The 17000-nt window shown below is 41.3% G+C and overlaps 1 protein-coding gene across 1 annotated transcript in view; it reads right to left on the minus strand.

The window, feature by feature from the left end:
• The window catches only part of Abr (ABR activator of RhoGEF and GTPase), a 195506-nt gene that overhangs the window by 163889 nt on the left and 14617 nt on the right, over nucleotides 1-17000 (minus strand). The gene's annotated exons all lie outside the window — the stretch shown is intronic.

Consider the following 17000-nt stretch of genomic DNA (forward strand, 5'->3'; position numbering starts at 1 on the left):
CATCTTGTTGATTTGTTTTATTCAATGTTATTTTGATTGGTTTTATTCTGTTCTGTTTTGATTTTATTATGTGTGATCATATGGGCAGCAATTTTGAGGATAACAAGAGGTATTATTGTAGCCATTGCTGATTTCCTATTACCCTGTTTTGAAATCCTGTATCACTCTCACTGTTTTCTTTTTATTTTTGGTACCAGGGATTGAACTCACGACCTCACGCTTGCCAGGCAGGTGCTTAAGCCTCTGAGCTAAATCCCCAGTTCTCTCACTGCTTTCTTTTGATTAGCTTTATTCTGTTTTATTTGGTTTGGTTTATTTTCCTTAAAATAAAAATTTTAAAAATCTATAACTAGCATACTCTTTAACCGTGAAACATGAAGTATACTCACATTAAATGTAAAAAGTGAGCACAGAGTATGAAAAAGAAATAGGAATAGCCAAAGAGCATTAGATACTCTACTTAATTAGTAATCAGAATCATACACACATTGCTGTCCTTTTTGTCTATTAGACTGGCATAAGTGAAAAATAATAAATGTCAAGAAAAATGTCAGTAACAGTGTAAACAGACTATTTTTGATCTTTTCTTTTGTTTTGTTTTTTTCCTTTTTCTTTTCTGGTACCAAGAATCAAATTCTGGGCCTCCCGCTTGCTTGCAAGGCAGGCACTGTATCTCTGGCCTGAGCAGAAACTCTTTATGGTGAGAATATAAACTGAGTCAAGATTTTTTTTTTTCTTTTTGAGACAGGGTCTTGTATAGTTCAGGCTAGTCTTGAACTCACTATGTAGCCCAGACTGGCTTCAAATCCACAGTACTTCCTGCCTCAGTCTGTCTCCCAAGTGTTGGATTACAGGCTTGTAATACCACACCTGGCTTGAGTCAAGATTTTTGCAGGACAATTTGACAGAAACTATTAATATTCAAAGTCCACATATTTTCAAGTTTGTAACTCTGTATCTAGATATTCTCTAAAGAAACATTCATAGGTGTGAACCCACAAATGGTACATCACACATGATTTGTCATTGCAGTGTTGTCTAGAGTAGCAAAAGGTGAGATACCCTGCCATTGATTAGATGTGTCCCCTGTCTTCTCTCTAGAAGAAAAAGGTGGGGAGTCCTAGAATCACAGACCTTATAACCGAATAACCTTAGGCAGCCTCTCTTAGATCAGCCACTTTGGAGCTACTGATGTAAGTGGCCTCCCTGCTGCTAGCTAGGAAAGCAAGGCTGAGCAGAACTACTGAATTCTGAGGTTTTAAAATAGATGTTTCCAGGCCCCCAGATATGGGGGGTTCCTGAAGTGGCCAGGATAGAATGGTAGGTGCTAAACACTGGCCTGCCAGGTCTTCATGAGAGGCAATTACGCTGTGACCTCAAGGAATGGGACCATCAGGGGCAGTAACTAGAGCAGCCAGGTGTAAGCTCTGCCCTTAGCCCATCTTAGCACTGGGGAATAGACATTTCCTGTCGCCGAGAGCAATGCCTGCCCATACTAAGTCTCCATCAAGGGAAGCCCACACCACTGCCCAATATGCGGACCATTCGCTGGCCTATGAAGACCCAGTCTTAGAGTCACACCTGTGACTGGCAGTGAAAAGTCCTTGCTGTAATGAGACTTTCTGCCAACTTAGTGTACAACAGCATCCACCATGGCCGTCTGACTCTCAGGAAGAGCTTATGGAGAGCAGCAGCTGTTATTAGGTATGTAGACAATGGAGCTGAAAAACTAGGGGGAAATGCCACAGGCTGTGCCTGAAGAGTGTGGTACAGGGACTGCCACGTAGGTCTCTACTACTGCGGCCACCAAAAACATGGCTGTTGCTGTGCAGAATCTGAATAGCTGCAGTTGCAACCCTCAGTAAAGGCCTACGTTTGGTCTTGCAAACCAGTCAAAGCACTGGTCTCCTCTTGTACACAACAAATGCAGTGCACGCCTATTTCCTAGCCTGGTCCCACACAGACTGAAGGCTCTTGATGCGAACTTTTGAACTCTTTCCTCTGATGTACTGCTTAGTACGATCCGGGTGTCAATAAAGTTTTCTATAATGGTGTTGGCAGAAGGAGCTTATTATGGTACAACAAAATTGATCTCTCAAGGGTGGTAAAATGCTTTACATACAATGCCCTATTCTGTATACCTGCTTTGAAGTGGGTGATGTTTTATTGTCCACATCCTTCTCTTTTAACCTTCTGATTATTGATGATTAATTACTCTGCAAACATTTAGCACGCAGTACATGTATTTTGTTGACCATTTTTATTGATCGATTTGGAGGTTATAAGCACTCTATCGTCTCCACGGTATTTTTTACAATACCCAGAAAAGTTCTGTTTATTAAAGTCCAGCAACAATGCCCCTCTATTTAGAAACTCAGCAAATTCACAAATTACAGAAAAACTGACTTAACTCCACAGTGATCTCTAATCCTGAAGAACACACATGCCACCTACATCTCAATGAAGGCTGATCTCTTTGAGAGAGAGAAATCAGAGACAAAAAGTAATGAATTTCTTTTTTATTTAGGTTTTTCTTTTTTGAGACATGGTCTCAAAATATAATTCAGCTGGCCTTGAACTCACAGCAATGCTCCTTCTTCAGCCTCCTGAGTGCTGGGGTTACAGGCATGTGCCAGGCCCAGCCTAGTAATGAACGTGGGGGAGGCAGAATCAACTGTGTTTGGACAGTGGGGATGTCACTTAGAGAGATCCGACCCCACCCCAGTGACCTCCTTCCCTGGAGGTCAGCCAGAGAAAAGAATGTAGGCGAGCAGTCAAACTCATAACCTGACACAGGTCAAACACTACAGTGACAATCCAGGGGCAGCCAAAGGGTTGCTTCCATGATTAAAATCCCAACTACCCCAAATGTTTTAAAAAAGCAGACAGGGGCTGGGAATTTAGCTCAGTGGCATAAGCGCCTGCCTGGCAAGTGCGAGGTTGTGAGTTTGACCCCTAGTACCGCCAAAATAATAATAATAATAATAAAATAAAATAGCAAACCGGGAAAGTCTTATCCAAGTTTCAGCCACTGTATTTACTCTGAAACCAAAGGTCACCTTGGGCTCTTTCCTTTCTGTCTGAACACAAATGGGTTACATTTGTCTAGCAACTCCTTATCTCTGCACAAATTCAAAAGGGCTTTTCCCTTCCCATTTTGCTTAGAAAGACTGTAGGTTCTTAAGTAAATTTGGATTTTTTTTTCCTTTCCTTTCAATGTTAATCTTTGGGGCTGTGTGGAAAGAGCCCTATATTCAAGACTCAGCAGACATTTACTACCACTCTGTGTCAAGCTCTCAGCAAAGCCTGCCAAATTGTGGCCTGGCTGGGCTGGCTTCTAAGAATCCTCTGGGCTTCTTGAAAATACAGACTGCAAGCAGGGTGTGGTGGTGCAGGCCTGTCACCCCACTACTCGGAAGGCTGAGGCAGGAGGATGGAGTTTGAGGTCAGCCTGGGCCACAGAGCAAGTGACCCTGTCTCAAAGTTTAGAAAAAGAAAAAGGAAGGATGGAAGAGGGGAAGGAGAAAGGGAAAGAACGAGGAAGGGAGAGAAAAGGAGAGAAGGAAGGAAGACATTAAAATCAGAATGGATCAAACAACTAAATGTTAAAACATAAACATTTCATCTGCTGGAAGATCAAATAGGAAAACTCTTTAAGATAAGCAAGGATGTTCTGAACAGAACCCCACTGTACAAGAAACAGAATCAAGAATCAACAAACAAGATCATATCAAATGAAATGGCATCTGCACAGCAAAAGAAACAACAAACAGAGGCAATCTGCAGAATAAGAAAACTTTTTTGCCAGATATTCCTCAGCGGACTGACATCCAGCATATAAAAAGAACTGGAAAAAAAAAAAAAAAAAAACTTGGGATCCCCTCACCCCGCAGAGAAGGGCCAGTCAAAAAATGGACAATTGGCCAGGGGTGGTGGCGCACACCTGTAACCGCAGCACTCACAAGGGGGAGGCAGGAGGATTAATGTGAGTTCAAGGCCAGCCAGTTCAAGGCCATTCAGCGAGTTTAAGACCAGCCTGAACTACAAAGTGAGATTTTATCTTAAAAAAAAAAAAAAAGACAACTGAAATTGGACAACATTCACTTCCCTGAAGAAGTATGAATGGACAATAAATACATGAAAAAATGTTCAGCACCTCTGGTCATTAGAGAAATGCAAATTAAAACAACACTGAGGTTACATTTTAATCCAGAAAGAATGGCCATGAGCAAGAAATCAAATAATAATAAGTGCTGGCGAGGCTGCAGGGGGAAAAGGAACCACTGTATTGTTGTGAGACTGTAAAGGAGCACAACCACTATGAAAATCAGTACACTGATTCCTCAAAAACTAATTCCATTCTACCCAGCTATTCCTCTTTTAGACATCTTCCCGAAAGTGTGAAAACCACCATATTACCAGGGATACATGCCTCTCCATGTTTACAGCAACACAATTCAAAGTAGCTAAATCTTCAAAGTGGCCTATATGTCCATCAAAAGATGAATGTATTTTCAATGAGGTATTTGCATACAATGGAGTATCACACTGCTATAAAAATAAACCAGAATCATTGGTAGGGAAATGGACACACCTGGAGACTATAATATTGAGTGAAGTAAATCAGACATCCAAGCTCAAATATTGCATGGTGTCTCTTGCATGGTGTCTCCTATATGAAAAACCCAAAATAGAGACTAATTGGACATAAGGAGACAGATCTTTTCTAAATGGGAAAGGGAACAAGAGATGGAGGGGCAGGGAGAACAGAGGAGACAGACCTGAAAAAATCATTGAGATGTGTTAGGTACATGTACCAACTCCTCATTGACCATTATGTGCTACAAACATATACTAATAAAAACACCTTTAAAATGCATTGACTCCAGACCTATGAGATTCCATTTTAGTGGGGCCAGGGCCAAGGAATCTTTTTTTGTTTCTGTGGAGGATTTGGACTTGCAGTCAGTTCTTTTAGTGTGTGTGTGTGTGTGTGTGTGTGTGTGTGTGTGTGTGATTTAGTTTGGTACCAGGGATCAAGCTCAAGACGCCACACTTGCCAGGCTGGCACTGTGCCACTGAACTAAATCCCTGATTCCTTGCAATCACTTCTTTAGAGTATTTCAGAAGATCGGTAATTTCTTCAATTTTTCTTCAGATTAATTAGCAAAAACTTATACGATGATAGGATACCTAAAGTTGTATGGCAGATACTAGGAAAACAAAGGGTGAATAATATGGGATATTTAATGATGGTTTACTGTGTCTCCAGCATTTACGGAATTTTTACCATAGATTCCTCATTTATCTTAAAAATACTCTAGAAGACAGAAGCTATTAGCACATCCATTGTACCCACAAGAGTGCCGAGCAGCAGGGAGGCAAAATGACTTTTTAAAGTCTCCACAGCTAGAAAGGTCTAGAACGAGCTTCAGACCCAGAAGTTTGGCTCCAGAGCCTCTGCCCTTTACTACCAAAACCAGGGTCAACCAACGTGAGAACAGCCTACTTCTTTCCCCAAAATGTGGCACCAAACCAGCTACAGCTCAGAGAGTGTTTCCGCTTTTCAGTTTCGGAACCCCCTGGTTTCGTAATGCGCTCAGGATGGGAGTCACGTCAGCTGGGAAGCAGTCAGACGTGAAACTGCAGATTCTGCTTTTTCCTTCCTAACGCTCTAGCCATGGTGGTTCCTCTACAGACAGTGATTTAGTGAGCAGAGAAACCTGTCAAACAGCAAACTAAGGGGCATCTTAAAAACAGGAAGGATGCCATTTGCCTATCTACCTGTTCTCCAAAATGGGCAGAATTGTTATGTATCACAAAAATATAGGAATAAAAAAAAGCAAGAAAGTACCTAACCACTTTATTGCACATGACTTAGCAGATATTACTTAGTCTCAATTAAGGTTGCCAAGTTGAAGGTCATTGTCCTAACTCTGAAGTTCCCTGTGCTAGTTTCTCAGAGTCTGTCTGCAAATGCCAGCAGGTACTGTCTGGTCCATGGGAAACTCAGTCCCTCCCAGGTGACAGGCTCTGCGGTTCCAGAGAAACAAAAGGTTGAGGCCTGGGTACCTTAAGACACTTCATCTCTTGAAGAGAGGTGAAATGCTGTGTAATACTTTGTCCCTCTCTCTTAAACTAAAAATTAGTTATTAAAGGGTTCTTTTAAATTAATTTAAAATTTACTTTTGGTTTCCATCAATTTTTGGAATCTATGATACCAGCATATTTTACTGTGTTGTGTTGTGCTGTGTTTTGTTTTGTTTTACAGTGTCTCGTTATGTAGTTCAAGCTGACTTTGAACTCACTGTGTAGCCCAGGCTGGCCTCACACTCACAGTGATCCTCCTGCCTCAGCCCCCCAAATGCTAAGATTACAGGCGTGCACCACCAGGCCTGGTTTGTCATATATATTCTTTCTATCTCCCTCTCTCCTTTCCTTTTTTCATCTACCATGAGTAACTGTCACCCTTGAGATGACCAGGGCAAAATATGTATGTATTCCTTAACAAGTTGAAATACCTACCTTAACAAAGCCAAGTGCTAAATGTCTACAGTTAACTCAAAACTATTTAAAAGAAGAAAAAAGGGTCAGGAGGCTAAGGCAAGAGGATCACCATTTTGGGGAGAGCTTAGGCAATAGCAGGACCCTGTCTCAAAATAAAAAGGGCTGGGGATACTGCTCAGTGGTAAAGTGTTTGCCTAGCAAGCGTGCAGTTTCAATCCTCAACACTGCCCAGATTTGGGTTGGGGATACTGCAAGGCCCTGAGTTTGACTCCCGATACCAAAAAAAAGTAAAAACAAAACCCAAATGTGGTTATAAAAATTGCGGTTGTTTTTCTCCCTAATATGGTAACTATTTCAATGTACATAAGCATGGCAGATAAATTTTATTTCTCTCTAAATAAAAAATCATCCACTAATATTGCCCAAATCTAATTATCATATGGTAAATCAATGCTTTTATGGTATGTAACGATTTGTAGCATGAAAGTCAAAATAATTTTTCTTCTCTCTTCACTCCTAATTACCTAACAAATACAAACAAGGCAGTCACCTTTGGCAAAAGTTCATAGTCTAGGGCCAGGGGTTTAGCTCAGCAGCACAAGTGCCTGCCTGGCAAGTGCGAGGTCATGAGTTCAATCCCTGTGCTCACACACACAAAATTTTCAGTCTAAAAATAACAAGGAAACAGGTCCTAACTGAGCATGGTGGACATACCTATAATTGCCCACTACTGGGGAGGCTGAGGCAGACTTGGCTGGTATGAGCAACTTAGTGAACAGTCTGTCTCAAATATAAAGAAAGAAAGAAATTTTAATATGAAAAGAAAAATATGACTATATATATATGTATATATATATATATATATATATTTTTTTTTTTTTTTTTAAATAGAGTACTAAGACTTGAACCCAGGATCTTGAACATGTTAGGCAAGCACTCTATCACTGAGCTATGCTGAGCATGGTGGTGCCTGCCTGTAATCCCAGCACTTGGGAGGCTGAAACGGAAGAACCACTGTAAGTATGAGTCCAGCCTGAACTACACAGGCAAGATTCTCTCTCTCAAAAAAAATTCACTGAACTTTATCTTCAGTCCTTAAACTAGGTTCTTAAGGATGGAGGGAGGAGAAAGAAGGAAAAAAACAGTCAGAGGAAGAGAGGTCCCCACGAGATTCCTGTCCAGATTCCCCAGAGAGGAGCTGAGTGCTGGGAGCAGTTGCCCAGCCAAGAACACACCTGCCAAAGGGACTCCTACATCACAGGGGTTCTGTGCAGGTCACCTTGCCAATGGACATGAGCAGAAGAAACAGGTATTACATCTGGGTTGAGAGAACTTAGAAACAAGTGTGTCCACCTGATTGCCCTCTAGAAGCTGAGAACCACCAAGACCTGGCAGGGGGCAGCTCCAAGAGGGTGCAGCTCCAAGAAGGTGTAGGAACCTGGGTTCTGAGTGATGAAGGAGGAACAAATCTGCCCATCAGGTTCACCCTCGTTGACTGCTGTGTGAACCAGACAGCCCTGCACTGGGCCAGCCCTGAAAGGCTGGAGCGGGTTTGGTGCTACGGCTGGCGCTACTCTAACATAACTGTTACATTCCAAGATGCTGAGAAGAGGGAGAAACAGTTTTTTCCTGAATTCAGAGGCACAGTAGGAAAGAATATATTTTTACTTCCGTGGAAAACTCTTAACACAAGGATTGTAACCTCTGATGCCTAGAGATGAGGCAGGTAGTGCAATACATCTTCTAGGTGTGTGCCAGGCTAAGTGCTTCTATAAATTTATTTAGTGCTCTCAAATTTGTAAGGTAAACAAACTGTCATAAACTCGATTTTGTGCAAGGTGCAGTTGTTCACTCTTGGAATCCCAGGTAATGAGAAAGCTGAGGCAGAAGGGCACAAATCCGAGGCCAAGCTGGGCACAGTGGCACACACCTGTTATCCTGGCACTGAGAGGCTGAGGCAGGAGGATCGGCGCAAGTTCAAGCCCATCCTGAACTACATAGTGAGATCCTGTCTCAAAAATATGAAATGAAATGAAATTTGAGGACAGCTTGGGCAAACCAGCAATTACCTGCCTCAAAATTTGAAAAAGGTTTGGAGGTAGAGCTCACCTGGATTCAATCCTTGGTTCTGTAAAACAAAAGTCTCCGGGTTTTGGTTTTGTTTGTTTTGTGTTTTTGCAGAGGAGGAAAGTGAGGACCATGGAAGTCCACAGCTAGTAACAGACAGACAGTGGGAAGCCAGACAGCCCAGCTCCAGTCTCGCTCTGTTGTTCACTACCCAGTGCAAGGGGATGCAAGGGTCAGCGGAAGAAGGCCAGAGCAATCGGGGAAATCACACACAGTCCAGAGGGGTTAGTCACTCAGCTGTGTCCTGTGTACTGTCAACAACCCCAAGTTTCAAGAAAAGCCAGAGATGCAGATTTTTATGTAAAATCTCCAGGTTCCAAACTGACTCCAATTGTTTTAACCCTCTGCAGCTCAAACAAGGCAGGTCAGCTGATTGCTCTTAGCCTGAGTCCCACCCCCACAAGCAGCTGCCTTCTGCCTGTCCAAAGGCCTCAGGGGATTCAAGGTCTGGTGGCCAGGGATGCGGTATCCTCGGTAAACAACAGGCCCACTGCTATGAATAATTAATTTCTGCTTCCACTGCCAGCCTGCAAAGGTTACCAATAAGCTGGGCATTTGGGAAACAACTCCATGTCCTTCAGAGACAATGACAAGCATGGGGACTTAAGGGGGGTTCCCACAATAAAGCCTGGCATGGTGGTCTGTGCTCCAGGGGAGACAGCAGATGCCAGCTGGGCCTGCAAGCCTGCTCTCTGCCTGGCTGCCTCGGTGGGGCTGTAAGAGTGTCCTCAAGGCTCATTAGAGACGTGACATGCTGTGGCTTTCATGGCTGTCAGCAGGAGTGGGCTCCGGATTCCTCAAGACGCTTTAAAATAAGACAAAAAGGCACAATTATGCAGCCAAACGAAGACATGGCAGCTGCATACAAAACAGTGCTTTCTCCGTAATAGGCCCATAACCCCCGTTAGACAGTAGTGAGGTCGCACCTTCCTCCCTGGGCTGCAGCTGTGAAGCATCTGTAATTGGATGCTCCGCTGCCCCGGCTTTTGGATTATTCAAACTGCAGGATTTCCAGAAGCCTCAGGTTTCAATTAAGGATATGTCAAGCCAACAAGATGAGTAAGATGCCAGTTTTCGATCTTACAGTGTTTTTCAGCACCGAACATAGCCAAAAGGGTGATGGTAAGATTAACCAACAGGCAATGAGTGTTTATTAGGCACCAGGTGCCGCTCAGGGTGCTTTTTATACACTGTTTTGTTTAATCTTTACCCAAATTCATTAGACACCGATGTCATACGATCACCCTGCCTCTAAATATAGAAACCCAGACACAAACAGGCTGTACGACTTTACTCAAGGTCACAGACATCTCAAATGGCAAAGCTGGGGTTTGAACTCAAGTACTGGGGTCCCAGACAGCATGACCTCAAGCCCCGCACCAATGGCTATTTGCTTTTTTACAGACCCTGTGATACCTATTTTCTATTCATTATTTCAATCTTTAATGATAGCAAAAGAGGTACAATTATCCCTACTGAACAGGAAAAAAATGTAGGTTGCAAGAGGAGAATTAATTTGGTCAAAAGCACAGTGGCCTACAGTCTGGCTCTAAGCCCCGAGCCTGATTCAAAGCCAGGTTCTTAACCTTGCTTGTTTACAGTCCCAGCTGTTTTTACTACTGCACTGGGATTTATCAAATTTAGTCTTGGAAAATCATAGAGTCCAGTCACCTTATTTTAGAGTTAATATGGGGGGGGGTGTTCTGGATTGAATCCAAGACTGCAGGAATGAGGTACACTGTAACACAGCCTCAGTCACCTTATTTCAGAGGTAAGGAACTGTAAGCCTCAAGAGACAGAGTTAGTTGGTGAGATAATAATAATACTTAGTGTCATGAATTACACTGATTAAAGTGTGTAATATGTTACTTCTGCTGAACATTTGGCATAAAAATAACGTATCATTATAGTCAGCTGTATCCAAGTTAAAAATTGACAGTTTCAAATTTTTGTTTACAAAATTATTCTTATAAACAAGGCACAGAGGTACATGCATATAATCCTAGCACTCGGAAGGCTGAGGTAGGAGGATCACCATGAGTCCAAGGTCAGCCAGGGTTATGTAGGGAGTTCAAGGCCAGCTTAGAGAAACATGGGAAGATCCCATCTCCAAAAAAAACAACCAACCAAACAAAAAAGATTATTCATACGAGTCTGTCTCATTTTTTCCACATTTAATGGGATTTATTTCAGCAGATTTGTACATGAACATACCACACTTTAATTATTCCTCCACTACCTCTACCACTCCTGTCTCAACTCCTTAGTTTCACGTTTTTGGGGTTATTTTTATTTATTTATTTATTTTTTGTACCGGAGATTGAACTCATGATCTCTTATGCTTGCTAGGCAGGCACTTGTGCCATTGAGCTAAGTGTTCAGGCCCTATTTTTATTTTCTTGTCTTTCTTTCTTTCTTTTCTGTTTTTTTTTGTCTTTTTTGAGACGGGGTCTCGCTATGCAGTTCAGGCTGGCCTTGAGCTCACTTTGCAGCCCAGGCTGGTCTTAAACTTGCAATGATCCTCCTGCCTCAGCCTCCCGAGTGCTGGGATTATAGGCGTGAGCCACCACGCCCAGCATTTTTGGGGTTTTTAATTTAATGAAGAAAAATTTCATAACAAGCTAATAGGAGAGTAACAATGGTTAACACATTGTGTATTTTATCTTCAAAACAGTTACTCAGAATATAAGATGTAGGCATGAAAAAAAAATTGTCCAAGCAATATTAGCACAATCCTTTTTCAATGAACTAAAAGAAATTAGTAGTATTAACTATCAAATCTTTTATTTTTAAAGTATCTTTTAGACATAGGCATCTTTTCTTTTTTCCTTTCCCCCACTCCAAATTCTCTTTCCCTTTCAACAGCTTCCTCCCATTTCACAATATCTATTGCACATTTTGGATCTTATTTATTCTTTCAGCTTCTCACACTAAGGAAACAATATGATGTTCACACATTTGAGTCTGATTTCCCTTAAAAGTATGATTTCAAGCTTTACCCATAAAACTCTCAGGTTTCTTCTTAATGGCTGAGTAGTACTCCATTGTATGATTTTTAATTCATTTTTTGGTTGTTGGACATTTGGGTTGTTTCCAGATTTAGCTATTATAAATTGTGCTACTATAAATATGGGTGTCTGTACACTGCTGGTATGATCTTAATTCCTTTGGGGAAACACCCAAAAGGGGGATAGCTAGGTCAAATGGGACTTTTAACCCCTAGTTTTCTGAGGAATCTCCACACTGATTTCCAGAATGGTTGTATGTCTCCTACTAACAGTGTAGAAGGGTTCCTTTTTCCCCACAGCCCCAGCAGCAATTGTTACTGGTTGATTTCTTGATAACAGCCATTCTTTCTTGGGTGAGTGAAATCTCACTGTTTTAATTTGTATTGCTTGAATGACCAGTGATGTTGAATATTTTCTGATATACTTATTTGCCATTTGTATTTCATCATCTGAGAAGTGCACAATTCATCTCAGTTGCTCATTTTTGAGTTTGGTCTTTGAATTCGGAGGTCTGATTTGTTCAATTCAGTATGTCCTAGATAAAGTCCTTTGAGGGACAAAGGGTTGTAATTTTTTTGCACTCTGTGAGTTATCTTTTCACTCTGTTGGTGATTTCTTTTGTTCTGCAAAAGCTTTTTAATAAGGTGAGATCCCATTTGGTGATTCTCTGTAGTATTCCCCATGCAGTCTGGGTTTTGTTCCTGAATTCTCTGTCTACACCTGTCTTTAAAATTTCTACCTGTTTTTTCTTTCAGCAGATTTAGTATTTGTTTTATATTTAGATCTTTGATCAACTTTGCCTTTAGTGATAGACATGGGTCTAGTTTTAGTCTTCTGCATGTGGAGAGCCAGTTTTTCCAGCACCACTTACTAAATTGGCCATCTTTCTTCCAGTTAACATGTTTGGCTCCTTTGTCAAAGACAAGATAGGCAGCTGAGTATATTTGGAGTTGCATCTGTATTTTCTATTTTGCTCTGATCCTCAGGATTGGCTTTTTTTTAATTGGTACCAGTGATCGAACTCACGACCTAGCGCTTGCCACTGAGCTAAATCCCCAATCTTTTGTTTTTTTTCCCAATATTGATTTTATCACAGTAGCTTTGTAGAATAACTTCAAGTCAAGGATTGTGATGCCCTTGCCTTTCATTTGTTGCCCAAAATTTCTTTCGCTGTGCAAGGTCTCTTTGGTTCCAAATGAATTTTAGGAATGTTTTCTCTAATTCTGTGAGGTATGCTAATGGTATTTTGAATGTGATTGCCTTAAATCTATATAAGAATTTTGGGAGAATGGGCATTTTCACTATGTTGATTCTTCTATATCCATGAGCAAGGGATATCTTTCCATTTTCTGATATCCTCATTGATTTCCTTTTTCGGAGTATTATAATTTTCAACATAAAGATTTTTACTTCTTTTGTTAGATTGATGCCTAAGCATGTCATTCTTTTGGATGTGATTGTGAAGGGCATACTTTCCCTAATTCTGTCTCTGTGAGTTTGTTGCTGGTGTATAGGAAGGGTATTGATCTTGAGTGTCGACACTGTAACCAGCACCATTACTGGATTTGGTCACTGAATCTGGAAGTCTTTTGGTAGAGCTTTTGGGGTATCATATAGAGTATCACGTCATCCACAAATAATGATAACTTAAACGTCTTTTTTTTCCTATCCTTATCCCTTTTCTTTCTTTCCTTATCTAATTGCTCTGGTTCATGTGGGGTATTTCAATATATAATTGTAGTCAGAGTTTACAAGGCAATAAATTTAATGCAGGACACGTGGTTTATAGGATTATTTTATAATATTCACCCAAAGAGTCAAATGCAAGAGTCCACACACTAGCTGAGGGCCTGGATCCCATGGCAACGTCCTCCATGAGTCCAGTCGGAAGTAAAGTCATGCAAGTCTATATCAAGGATCTGCACTGAGAAGGCCCAAAGGTCCATGGCGGAAGCTAGAAAAGTCTACATCAGCAGGATGAAGCAGCTGTGCCAGCGGGCTACCGGATCTGCACTGGAGCCAGAAAGTAAGGCTCGAAGTGAGGACCAGAGCTCCCCCAAAGAGGACTGCAGCCATCCTCAGTGACAGCGAGGACCGGAGCTCCAATGACGAGAACGGCCAGGTCCGTATCAGGAAAGCCAGCTCAACAAGCTTCTCCAGGAGAACCAACAGCTCCACTTCTTCCCCTCCAGTTCTCCTCTCATGCTGTTGCAATAATGCTCAGGTGGGCCTTCCACACCCAGCACCATGCTGACCCAGCTTGGCTGGGTGTCACAAGTTGACAATTAGTTAACCCACCACAAATGTATTTTAATCACATTTATCCCCCTGTGACCTTACACACCCTCCCACACCTGAACAATTATTATACAAGAGGAAGCACTCGTCCAGTCAGCCTCCCTGATAGTTTCTCATTCATATACTAGGAGACATGCAGTATTTGTCTGATTTATTTCACTCAACATGATGATCTCCAGATCCATTTTTTCTGCAAAGGGCCAGATTCATTTGTTTATGGCTGATTAATGATCCATGGTATTCTTTAGCCATCCGTTGAAGGGCACTCAGGCTGGTTCCATTATCTTGGCTATTGTGAATTGTGCCACAATAAACACAGGTAGGAAGGTATCCCCATGGGATGCTGATTTAATTCCTTTAGAAATAGACCAAGGAGTGGTATAGCTGAGTTAGAATGTACTTCTTACTTTAAGCTTTTTGAGGAATCTCCATACCAATTTCATAGTGGCTGTACTAATTTACATTTCCGTTAGTAGTGTAAAAGAGTTCCTTTTCCCTACATCCTTCCCAGTATTTATTGTTTTTTAATTTAATTTCTTTTTTAGGTCTTTTTGAGACAGGGTTTCACTACATAGCTCAGGTTGGCCTTGAACTCACTTTGTAGCCCAGGCTGACCTTGAACTCAAAGCAATCCTCCTGCCTCAGCCTCCCAAGCGCTGGGATGACAGGTGTGCGCCACCACACCCGGCTTGTTTTTTATTGTTGATAACCATCCTGAGCAGGGTGAGATGGAATCTCAACATTGTTTTGATCTGCATTTCCCAGGTGGCTGAAGATACTGAATGTTTCTCATTTAATCACTGGCCACGTGTGCTTCTTCTGAGAAATATCCGTCCAATTCTTTTGCCCATTTATTGAATGGGAATTTTTTTGGTGTTAAATTTTGGGGGTTTTTATACACAAAAAAGTAATCCTTTTGTCAGAAAAGTAGTTGGCAAAAATCTTCTCCCATTCTATACGCTGTCTTTTCACTCTATCTTCCTGTGCAGAAACTGTTTCATTTGAGGTGGTTCTATCCGTTGCTTCTTTCTATCATTCCCGGTGTTATTAAGAGTTCCATTCAAGAAGTCTTTGTGCCTATGGCTTCAAGTGTTTCCTCTACATTTTCAATTAGCTGTTTCAAAGTTCCAAGTCTTAAACCTAGGTCTTCAAGCAATTTCAAAGGTTGGAGGAGATAAGGATCTAGTTTCAAATTTCTACACCTGGCTCTATGGTTTCCCAACAGTATTTGTTATGTTTCTCCAGCATATAGTTGTAACTGTAGGTGGCTGTAGTTGGGGTGAAGGGTGGTTTCTATCCCTTGAATTCTGTTCCAATGCTCTACAAGTCTATGTTTCTGCTAGTACCATGCTGGTTTTGTTACTATGGCTTTGTAGTATAATTTGAAATTGGGTATTGTGATACTTCCAGGTTTGTTCTTGTTGATTAGGATTGCTTTGGCTATTATTGATTTTTTTGTGTTTCCATGAACTTTAGTATTATTTTTTCTAGTTTTGTGAAGACTGTCATTGATATTATGAAGGGGGTTACACTGAATCAATAGACTGCTTTTGGTAGTATGGCCATTTTAACAATATGAATTCTGCCAATCCATCAACATAAAAAGTCTTTCCATCTTCTATTGTCTTCAAATTTTTTCTTTAATGTTCTTAAATTTTCACTGTAGAGGTCCTTTCACTTCCTTGGTTAGACTGATCACTAGGTAATTTTTTAATACCTGGTGGATGAAACTGTTTTCTTGATTTCTTTCTCAGTCCATTATTGAAGTATACAAAAATTGGTTTTTTAAATTGGATTTTGTATCTTGCTATTTTCCTAAATGTGTTTATCAGCTCTGAAAGTCTTTTGGTGGAATCGGGTGTGGTGGTGCATGCCTGTAATCCCAGCTTTTGGGAAGCTGAGGCAGGAGGATCGCTGCAAATTTGAGGCCAGCCTGAACTATGAAGTGACAGCCTGTCTCAAGAGAAAAAAAATTGTGTTTTGGCAGAATATTCAGCATCTTCTAAATATAGGATAGCATCTACACACTGGAATAATTTGGCTTCTTCCTTTCCTATTCTTATATCCCCTTTATTGTTTTTTCTTGCCTAATTGTTCTGGCTAAAATTCCAAGAATATATTGAATAGGAGGGTAGAAATATTGAATAGGGAGGGTAAAAATCCTTTCCTCATTCTTGATCATTATGATTATGAGATTGCCCCCAATGGCTCCTGAAATACGATATAGGCAAGGACCTTGAAAAATACATTGTACTTCTGGGGTTTGCATGCGTTTCATGTACTTCCAAATGGGTTAGTTCCCCAAGGAAATCACATTTCTCAGAGAGCTTAACAATCAGACATTAGGCTTTCTAATCTCCCAAATAAACTTGATATACTGCTAGATCAATGACATCATGGAAAAAATCCTTAATTTACATGGGTTTTTGTTTTGTTTTATTTTGCTTTAGAGACAGGGTCTTGCTATACAATTCAGGCTGGCCTTGAACTTACTATATGGCCTATGGCCTCAAACTGGTAGCAATCCTCCTGCGTCAGCCTCCCGAGTGCTGGGATTATAGGCATGTGCCTCCATGTCTGACTGCTTTCCGGGCTCTTAGTTCTAGGATCGTTTTAATGTTCTTGCACCTGGAGCAGTGGACCTTGCTGTTATGGTGAGTCATTTGCTTTCAACAACCATCAAAACTAGTGATGCACATCTGGTTTCACTTCATTATTGGGGTCCTTAGATTTGGTTACTACGGCTGGCTGCATGGCAGGATATGTCTATGTGACCAGCCTGTCCCAAGAGCCTGAGACTCTGAGGCTCAAAGAGATTTCTCTGAGCAGAGATAGCTCACATTTGTCTCTGAAATTTGCTCTCAGAGAGAAACAGCACTCAATACGGCCACAGATGAAGGTCACGGAAAGCCTATGCTGGACCTCCAGGGTCTGCTTTTATTCTTTCTTGCTTGTATTTATTTATTTATTGTTTTTGATTTTGCTTTTGTTTTTGAGACAAGGTCTCACTATGTAATCCATCCAGGCTGACCTCAAACTCTCAGGGGATCCTCCGGCCTC

The sequence above is a fragment of the Cavia porcellus genome, unplaced genomic scaffold, assembly GCF_034190915.1.
Source record: "Cavia porcellus strain 051 isolate PalLab524CR breed Dunkin Hartley unplaced genomic scaffold, mCavPor4.1 scaffold_6, whole genome shotgun sequence".
NCBI lineage: Eukaryota > Metazoa > Chordata > Mammalia > Rodentia > Caviidae > Cavia > Cavia porcellus.